This window comes from Equus przewalskii, chromosome 7, assembly GCF_037783145.1.
Source record: "Equus przewalskii isolate Varuska chromosome 7, EquPr2, whole genome shotgun sequence".
NCBI lineage: Eukaryota > Metazoa > Chordata > Mammalia > Perissodactyla > Equidae > Equus > Equus przewalskii.
In genome coordinates this window covers 71304966-71315860 of record NC_091837.1, presented here as the reverse complement: position 1 = coordinate 71315860, position 10895 = coordinate 71304966, and positions in this window count along the sequence as shown.

The following is a 10895-nucleotide window of genomic DNA, read 5'->3' as shown; positions in this document are numbered from 1 at the left end:
TTAAGGAAAGAGTGTAACTCTGGTTACATGTGATAATGGCATTGTGGGTATGTAGGAAAACATCCTCTTTTGGAGATGGTGGGTATTTAGGGGTAATGTGTTATAATACCTGCAATTTACTTTAAAATGGTTCAGCAACCAAAAAAGAGAGATGAAGCAAATGTGTAAAAATATTAATAGTTGTTGAATCTACATAGTAGATTGATAATGTTTATTCTATTCTTCTTTCTACTTTTCTGTATGTTTGACATTTTTCATGATAAGAACTTTTAAAGGCTTAAAATCATGTTGAGAGCAATGTTTTTTTTTAAAAGTTCATCCAGCTCTTCTAACTTAGATGACTCCTGCTACAGTTTAAATGTATGTTCTCCAGAGAGTAAGGCAGGTGAGGACCACTTGCCTCGTATCACCTATTCTTTCCAGGCTAATTTGGTTGAAAAGAGCAGAGACACCCGCTTCCCTCTAGCTCGGTCAAGAAAAGTGGGGTTTATTATTGGGCTCAAATGATCTCAGGAGGATTCCAGGACAGGAAGAGAGGAGACCCAGTATTAGGGTGGGAAGGGATGAGCTCAAAAGAGCCTGGATAGAGAATTTCCAGAATCCCTGTAGCTCCAGGGACAGACATTCTCACCATCCCTGTGCCAGAAGCATCTTTCTCTGGCTCATTCTCTTTTTCTCGCCATCCTCCATAATTCAGCTTCTCTTTGCCATCACAGCCTCCCTGGTCCCAATTCTGCTAGCAGGATCTTTCAGCTGCAGTGCTCATAGCCAATTGGCAACTATCCTCTGTGTTTCTTAGTTCCAATTCAGCAGAGCAAGAACCATATAGGCCCAGCTCATCACTGTGCACCTTTGATCAGTCCAATCAGCTGTGGCTACAAAGGATTGGATCAAGTGATTTAAAATAATGTTTCTAAAAATGGCTGTGGAGGCATCAAGGGCTTTGGATGGGTAAATTCTCTGTAGGAGATGTGAGTAGGGCAGACAATGAGAGCATCTCTAAAACATCCTCTTTTCTGTCCAAGAGAGATTATTCTGACCCGCAAGGAGATTTTTTCAATGATCTAAAGAGGATATTCATAGGTTTCTACATCTCTGCACAGGATCATTGTGTCCCATGAGATCATTGTCTTGCTCATTAACATAAAGCAGCGATGTCTCAGAACACAGAGTTTACTTGTGACTTTGCTCTGAACTGAACACATGCTTGAAAATCGATGAAAGAAGGACTCTAATCCTCTGCCTGTGTCTGAACCACACAAATCAGTCATGGACTTTCATCAAGATCGAGTATTATCCTGCCTTATTTGACCAGTAAGTAAGTACTGAGTGAATGTTTACTGTGTGCACCCCCACTTTGCTAGAGGAACACGGGGCATACACAGAAGAAGAAGGCAAAGCCTCTGTATGTAAGGATGTGACAGTGCATCGGGTAAGATGATATATACACTCCAGAAATCATAAATAACAAAGTAATTTCAGCACAGAAGAGTTGTCATAGGTCAATATATGTTAAGTGTAAAGTGAGTGCAAAGAGAGGTCAGGTAAGCTGGAAAATTCAAATAAAAAGCTTTCTGGAAGGAGTTTGGCCTTGAAGGACACACTTCAAGGTGGGGAGAATAAGAAAAATGCAAGAAATATGTCAGGCAAGTCTGGAAAATAGATAATAGATAAACTTGATTACAGAAGAGGATTTTATTGAAGGCAAGAGGGAGGTCATTTTGAAGGTAAATAGAGACCAGGTTGCAGGGGAAAGGCCCTGAATGTCAAGACAATGAGCTTCATCTTGTGAGTAAGGTTTTGGAGTCAGGAAAGGACAGGATGAGATCAGTGTTTTAGGAAGTGCTGGTGTCAGGGGTGGGTTGAGAGGCCAGAGATCTTTGCAATTTACAAAGCATCTTCACATATGAGTCATCTAATTCCCTCCTGGCAAACGGTTTCTTAGGAGGCTTTTAGAGACTGGTGCAGGGCAACATTCAGAAGTGTACACAGACTAGAGTTACAGCAATTAAAAAAGTAAGTTACTGGCGCCAGAATGGTCAGACAGATCAATGAAGCAGAATGGAACATCTGGAAACAGATCCAAATATTTGCATTTATATATAAATTTAATATTTTATCATGTGGCATTTTAAATCACTGAAGAAAAGAGAACAATTTAATAAATGGTCTTAAGACAATTGGCTAACCACTTAGGAAAAAATATAGGTGAGATTTCTGCCTTACAAATTACATCGAATCTTTTTTTGCATGGATAAGGCTGTAGATATCAAATTTGGGCATATGTTTAATCCCCTGGCGAGGCCGGCAGAAAATCTGAGAGACTCCCAGATATTCTGATTCAGTATCTCTTAGGTGGGTCCCAGAAACCATGGTCTGTAGGCTAACCTTTGATAAATATTTGTTTAAAGATTTAAATATAAAAAATGAAAATATGAAATCACTAAAAATATACTAGTATTTATATAATTTTTAGGAGGGATATATGATATCAGAAGTAGAAAAAAAAAGAATTTGACTCCAAAAAAGTAGACACTCTTTATATCATATTAACACTGATAAAGAGACATCCACCTCTGAAAAGATGGCGTGGATACACTTTCCCTATTCCTCCCAATGAGTACAGCTAAAAACTCTAAACGGTATATATAAAACAGACATAAGAAGACTCTGAAAGATGAAGAGAAGAAGGCAAACTGGCTAGAGATCTCAAAACCTGAGGTGAATTCCCTGGGTTTCCTTTTTGTCTCATGCATCCCAGACTGGGTGTTGATGGAGAAGCCAGCAACCAAGAAATGCCTATGAGTATAGACAAAAAAAAAAAAAAAAGCAGAATGAAAGCCTGCTCTGTCGAAACAAAGGACCAGGAAAGGGGCAGCCTAGCAAGACAGAAAGTTTTAGACCATAAGCACTCTACTCCTGTCAAACACCACAGAAAAAGTGGCATTCCCTACCCCCACCAGCAAAGGTTGAGTGGAAAACCTAGATTTCCACCCCCACCTGATGGAAACAAGGCCCCCACTTCCCTCCCAGTTGTATGGTGTCAGGGAAGGCCTAATGGAGACTCGACCCAAGTGTAATGAGTTGTCCCCCAAAAATGTCATTGAAGGAAATGTAGGGAGCAGTAACAAGGCACCTCTGCCCCTCCCAGCTAGGATGAAATCAGTAAGCCTAGTGGGGACCCCAAACTCCCACCCCAACCAGTAGTAACAAGGAGCCTCTTGCTCTAGGTGTCAGTGAAGGCGAGTGGGGAACCCGGCTTTCTAACCAGATGTGGCAATAACAAAGCATGCTCCTCTTCTCCTGCCAGAGCAATGTCAAAAACAAAAAAACCCCTGCTACAACAGAAGATTTAAATAAGACCCAGAGTCTCATAACCTAATATCCAAAGTATCCAGGTTTCAACTGAAAATCACTCCATACCAAGAACGGGGAAGATCTCAACTTGAATGAGAAAAGAAAATGAACAAACATTATTTTCAAAGCAAGATGGAGGGATAGGAGGTCCCAGTCCTCATCCCCCCACAGAAACAGTGATCTGACAACCATCCTCAGGTGAAAATATCTTTATGAGAGCTCCAGAGTCCAATTGAGAAGTTCCAGCACCCTGGCAGAGAACAAAATCCAAGAACAGCTGCAGTAGAAAGAACAGTTTCACTTTACCCACATGATCCCTCCCCCAAGACAACACTACTCAGCACCAAGAGCGACTCCCTTTGCCCACAGCTTCTCCCATGGGGGAAAGAGAGAGTGAAGTGAGCATCCAGCTTCCTCAGCCTTTCAGGGTGCTGCCCAAGAGGGCTGCTTCTGTCTTGCCTCACCCAGAAGGGTGAGGGAATCAGCATGGCCAAATTGTCTAGGGGCAGCTGAGATAAAGAAAAGGGGAGGAGGACTCTCAGCAACCAGCATACGGATCTCAACAACTGGTGCAACACCCCCCCAAACACACATTCTTCTCAAGGACACAAGGGACATGCAAGGTCATAAAACAAGACTTAACAAATTTGAAAAGATTGGAACCATGCCAACTATCCTTTCACGAGGGATTGAAACTATAAATCAATAACGTAAGGAAAATGGGGAATTCACAAACATACAGAAATTAAACAGCACACTCTTAAACAAGCATTGGGTCAAAGACAAAAACAAAAGATAACTTAAAAATATCTTGAGACAAACGCAAATGAAAACACAACATATCAAAACTTATGGGATTTGGCAAAAGCAGTGCTAAGGGAAAGTTTATGGTAATAGATGCCTACATTTAAAAAGGAAGAAAGAGCTCGACTAAACAACTTAACTTGACATATCAAGGAACTAGCAAAAGAAGAACAAATTAAGCTCAAAGGAAATAATAAATATTAGAGAAGAAATATTGAAATAGACAATAGAAAAATATCACTGCAACTAAGAGTTGGTTTTTGAAAAGATACACAAAATTGACAAACCCTTACCTAAGCTAACAAAGAGGAACAGAAGACTCAAACAAATAAAATGAGAAATGAAAGAGAAGACACTACAGCCTGATGCCAACGAAATTTTTTAAAAGATCATAAAGCACTATTATGAACAATTATACATCAACGAATTAGACAACCTAGAAGAAATGGGTAAATTCCTAGAGGCATACAACCTTCCAAGAAGGAATCAAGAAGAAATAGAAAGCTTGAACAGAGAAATGACAAACAAGGAAACTGAATCAGTAACCAAAAACCTCCCAACAAAAAAAAGCCCAGGACCAGATGGCTTCACAGGTGAATTCTATCAAACATTTAAAGAACAAACACAAACCCTTCTTAAACTCTTCCAAAAAGTAGAAGAGGGAACACGTCCGCACTCATTTTATGTGGTCAGTATCACCCTCATACCAAAGCCAGACAAGGACACCACAAGAAAAGAAAACTACAGACTAATATCCCAATGAACGTATGTGCATAAATCCTCAACAAGATATCAGCAAACCAAATTCAACAGTACATTAAAAGGATAATACACCTAGATCAAGTGGAATTTATCCCTGGGATGCAAGGATTGTTCAACACCTGCAAATCAGTAAATGTGATACACAACATTAACAGAATGAAGAATAAACTTACATGATTATTTCAATAGATGCAGAAGAAGCATTTGTCAAAATTCAATACCCCTTCACAATTGAAAAAAAAACCTCAACAAATTAGGTACAGTAGGAACGTGCCTTAGTACATTACAGCCATATGTGAAAAGCTTACAGCTAACATCACAGTCAACAGTGAAAAACTGAAACTTTTTCTCTAAATCTAGAACAAGGCAAAGATTCCCTCTCTTATTACTTCTATTCAACATAGTGCTGGAAGTCCTAGCAGGAGCAATGAAGCAAGAAAAAGAAACACAAAGCATCCAAATGGGAAAGGAAGAAGTAAAATGATCTCTGTTTACATATGAGATAATTTTATATAGAAAACTCTAATGACTACACACACACACACACACAAACTGTTAACTAATAAATGAATTCAGTAAAGTAGCAGGATAAAAAACCGACATATAAAAATCAGTTGCATTTCTATACACTACCAATGAGCTATTTGAAAACAAAATGAAGAAAACAATCCCATTTACAACAAATAGCACAAAAAAGAATAAAATACTTAGGAACAAACTGAACAAGGAGGTAAAAGACTTGGACGTTGAAAACTACAAAACATTGATGAAAGAAATTTAAAAAGACCAAATAAATGGAAAGACATCCCATGTTCACGGTTTGGAAGAATTAATATTGTTAAAATGCCCAAAGCAATCTATAGATTAAATGCAATTCCTGTCAAAAGCACTATGTCATTTTTTACAGAAATAGAAAAATGGTCCTAAAATTCATATGGAATCACAACAGACCCTGAATAGCCAAAGCAATCTTGAACAAAAAGAATAAAGTTGGAGGCATCACCTTTCTCGATTTCAAAATATATTACAAAGCTACAGTAATCAAAACAGTATGATATTGGCATAAAAACAGACATATAGACCAACGGAACGGAATAGAGAGCCCAGAAATAAGCCCATGCATATACAGTTAACTGGTCTTTGACTTGTGTGCCAAGAACACACAATGAAGAAGGATAGTCTGTTCAATAAATGGTGTTGGAAAAACTGGATATCCACATTCAAAAGAATGAAATTAGACTCTTAACTCACACCATACACAAAAATCACTTCAAAATGAATTAAAAACTTGAACATAAGGCCTGAAACTATAAAACTCCTAGAAGAAAATATAGAGAAAAGCTTCCTGACATTGGCCTTGGCAATGATTTCTTCGATATGACACCAAAGGCACAGTCGACAAAAGCAAAAATAGACAAATAAGATTATGTCAAACTATAAAGCTTCTGCACAGCAAAGAAAACAATAAACAAAATTAAAAGGAAACCTATGGAATGGGATAAAATGTCTGCAAACCATATATCTGATGAGAGGTTAATATCCAAAATATATAAGGAACTCCTACAACTCAATAACAAAAAAACAATCTGATTTTTAAAAAGGGGCAGAGAACTTGTATACAGATTTTTCCAAAAAGACATACAATTGGCCTATAGATATACGAAAAGGTATATAACATCACTAATCAACAGGGAAATGCAAATCAAAACCGCAAGGAGATGTCACTTCAAACCTGCTAGGAAGACTATTGTCGAAAGTAAATAAATAAATAACAAATGTTGGCGAGAACGTGGAGCAAAGGGAATTCGTATACACTGTTGGTGGGAATGTAAATTGGCTCAGTCACTATGGAACACAGTATGGAGGTTCCTCAAAGAACTACCATATGATCCAGGAATCCTACGTTTAGGTATATGTCCAAAGGAACTGAAATCAGGATCTTGAAGAGTATCTCAATTCCCATATTCATTGCAGCACTAATCACAATAGTCAAGACATGGAAGCAAATAAATGTCCATCTATGGATGAATGGATAAAGAAAATGCATATCATAGAATATTATTCAGCCATAAAGCAGAAGGAAATCCTGTCATTTGCGACAACACGTGTGAACCTGGAGGACATTATGCTAAGTGAAATAAGCCAGACACAGAAGAACAAATACTACAGGGTCCCACTTATATGAGGAATCTAAAATGTCTAACTCATAGAAGCAGAGAGTAGAATGGTTGTTACCAGGGGCTTGGGGGAGGGAAACGAGGAGGTATTGGTCAGAGGGTACAAAGCTACAGTTACACAAGATGAGGAAGTCCTAGAGATCTACTGCATACCACAGTGCAGTCACTACAATTTCAAGACTGCAGCCGGCCCTGCCCACCCTGGGCTGTTTACCACCACAGCCTGGGGCCCTGCTTAGGCCCCAAGCTGCACCATAGGCTCTCCCTTGCTTGGAGCTGCAGGCCCACATCCTCCCCCGCCTTTCTTCCCTCTGCCTCGTGGCCTCTCTCTCCACCCACTCCACTTTCCATCCTCTCCCACAATCTTGGCCACCTCCAAGGAAGCACTTTACCTCTCCTGTCCCCAAAGACAAGTGCACAAGCCCTTTTCATGTTAAGGATTTCATGCAATTTCTGTGCAGCAACAAAGATTACAAACCGAGGGGATATGGAGCTGACTACAGTTCTCACGGTGGGCTCCCTAGTCTCCAGGTCCAGAGCCCCTTCCCAGATATCTCAGCCAAGATGCCTTCCGCTTGTATTCCTGGAAGTGGAGCTCCCAAACAGCCTACCCTGAGGGAAGGCACCCAGAAAGCAGTTTTGCGCAGTGATGACGATGCAGGATCCAGAGCGAGGGCAACCTGGCTTGCAGGTGCTAGTTCTACCACTTAGGACCTATCGGACTTTGGGCAAGTTAATTAACTGCTCCAAGCCTCAGTTTCCTAGTCTGTGACTTGGGAATAATACACTGAGCTGGGAGGAACAGACTGAGGCCTGAGCCTCGCTTTGAGGCGGATGTAACTGAAACAACAGGCCCTGGCAGGCTCAACCTCTCAAAACCTCCCTCCCCAAGAATCTTTCCAGAATTTCTATAGTTCCCAGTGAATAAGATAAAGGGAAAAGAGCAACAAAACACCATTTTAGGATAAGCATTTAGAGGTTGCCATATGAGGCCCCGACACAGACAGCCCCTGTTGTTGGACATTTGAACAGCAGCTGAGACTAGGGAGTTCAAGAAGGGTAGTTAATAAAAATTTCTGATGTGGAGGTCAAATGCTATAGCTCTGCAGGCCCCTCATGGCACTAGCTACTGTAACATTTGGGTAAAAGACAATACTGGGTTTTCCACAGTGAGAAAGCCACTGTGAGTCCTTTCTGTTGGGCACCGGACAGGAGGGAGTCGCCAACAGATGCTGCAGTAGCAGTTAGCAAAGAGGGCCACTTGGTTTTAGAAACTCCCCGTAATATCTGTCTAGCCTGGGTTCCCTACCACTGCCCCACTGCCCAGAGCAGAGCCCGAGACAAAAGCTTGCCTACAGAGAGTTTATGAGGAAAGTGATCACAGGGTTCAGGGAGAATGGAACAGGGGAGGACATTATTTTGTTGCCAGGGTTACAAGTGACTGGTGCTCAATCTCACTAAGACCTTCTGAGGAAGCTTGTGAAATAGAGTTCAGAAGAGTCTGCCCGGAGAACGAAAAGGGGAAGCATTTATCTATTGATTCTCATCCCCATGATCAAGGGTGGTCACATGAGCATCGATAACCGCACTTCAGGGTTGAGCTCACATCCGAAGCCCAGATACCAGAGAAAACTCAGGGTAGGAAGTGAGAGGTAAGCAGCTTAGGCCAAGAGAGTCTCCCTCTGGTTGCGCCTACACAAAGCTCATTGAAGCCTGCTCAGAACTAGTCACTACAATAGGGGCTGAAGCAAGAGGTAGGGCCCAGAGCATTTGCGGTGTCCAACACAACAGCCATGCAAGAGTGTTATTGTGAAGATGAAAGGAGAAAGGGAAAGTCACTTAGCTCTGAGGCCGGCTCATGGCTACTGCACAGAGAGTATTGGCTGTTATTGCTGTAGGTGGTGCTATTATTCAGACTCTTTCCTCTTCAAGTCTGAAGACATGACCTGACAGAACAACACGTGCCTTTTCTCCCTCTACTGGACAGTTTTACATCTTGGAGCACCTCCAGATTTGGTGACATCTAAGACCCTGGACTTCTTAGCAGCTCTGAAGTGATACCCCGAGCATGTCCTTACAGGGTGTCCATTCTCACTGTTCTTTCCTCAGGGAAAGCCTTATTTGAAAATAACCAAGAGCACAGAACACATGTGCAGTTGAGGGGCTGGCTCAGAAGTGTCTGGACCTTTTTACCTCTTTCTTTACTCTCTTAAGAAGGCAGTTATTCAAAAAGTGAGGTCATAATTATACAAAGATTTCTCAGGTCTAAATGCAAAGTAAAATAAATAACCCTCTGACTTAGGACCCAAAATGGTATCAGGGAAAAAAAAAAAACAAGAATGCTGACCAGCCCAATATGACCAAGAAAAGCTTCCAAGATGCAGCTTGGAAACCACAGGAGGCACAGAGATTATTCCCAGCCCTGTTACTCTGATGTGAAGAACTCATGTGAGACATTTGATTGGAATTCAAAGTCAATAAAACTTTAAGCACAAAGAGAGAGCCCCAATCTTAACCAGATAATTTATCCTCAAAACCCCTGGGATGCTCAGACTTTGCATTGCTCATTCTCTTTTCCCAGAGCAATCCCCTCACTTTTTCCCCGTGGCACAGTAAAATGACAAGTAATAGGAGCATACTGGGAATGGAGTGTTCTAGTTAATTGCATTTTCCAGTTAAAAAAAGCTAGTTCCTAACAACTCTTTCTGGCCCATGACGTTTCCAAAACATCTGAGTCCACTTTCCTACATAACAAAGTGGATTTTTAAAGGACAGAATAGACCCTTTGTTTTAAGGTCCAGTCTTGTCAAGATTCGGAACACTTAAGAAAAGTCGTCTAGTGAAGAAGAGATGGCACTGTTTGAGAGTCAGACTTATATTCAAATCCCCAGTCTGACATTTACTAGCTAAGCAACCTTACCCAAATTACTTAACCTCTCTGAGCCTCCTTTTTTATTATTTGTGAAATCAGGATAATAATATCTACATCACAGAAGTTGCATAGGGGTTCCATGTGTCTGACACATGTAAGACACTCAGTAAGTGGCAGCATTATGGTTTTCCCTAGGGCTCACTGTTGAGGGCTGTAGAAGGTAGAGAAGGTGTAGGAGATAGTGCTGAATCTCTTGATGCCATGAGGTCTTCTAGGAGTTTATTCACCAAAAAAAATTCATCAATATCTGCCTATTTTTCTCACTTGCCTCTTTCTCAAAAAACAGAACAGAGAAAACTACACTCTGCTTAGCTAGTCTCACGAATTCATGAATTTCACTGTCTTAAGTGTCTTTCTGCTTACTCTCTGTCTAGTGCACATCAGTTGTGAAGGAACAGAATAGATCTAATCAGTGTAGAATCTAGGGCATCTTCCAGCCCATTGTGGCTTATGAGACACCACAAGGCCCTGCCTGCTCAAACATACCTTCCCCAAAACCTGTCACATGGCTTCAACTTCTTTCAGCAAAGTTATCCCTTTGGGTTAAGCATTTCTCCAGAGGGCTCTATTGGTTGCTGAGGAGAGAATTCTCTTCTTTCAAGAGACTTGCTCAAGTATTGGTTTAGCAGATTAACCAGTTACTATTTAGGAGAAGTTCTAGTTCTCTGGTCTTTCTTTAACCTATACTCTGTGCTAAGGCATCCTCATTCATGCCCATGGCTTGGGTCACCAACCTCTAACTCCAGCCCAAATCACTTCTCCAAATGTCACACTCAGACATTCAATGGTCTCTGACATCTCCACTTAGGTGTCCTAAAAGCACTTCATAATAATCAGGTCCACATTAATTCCACATCCATCCT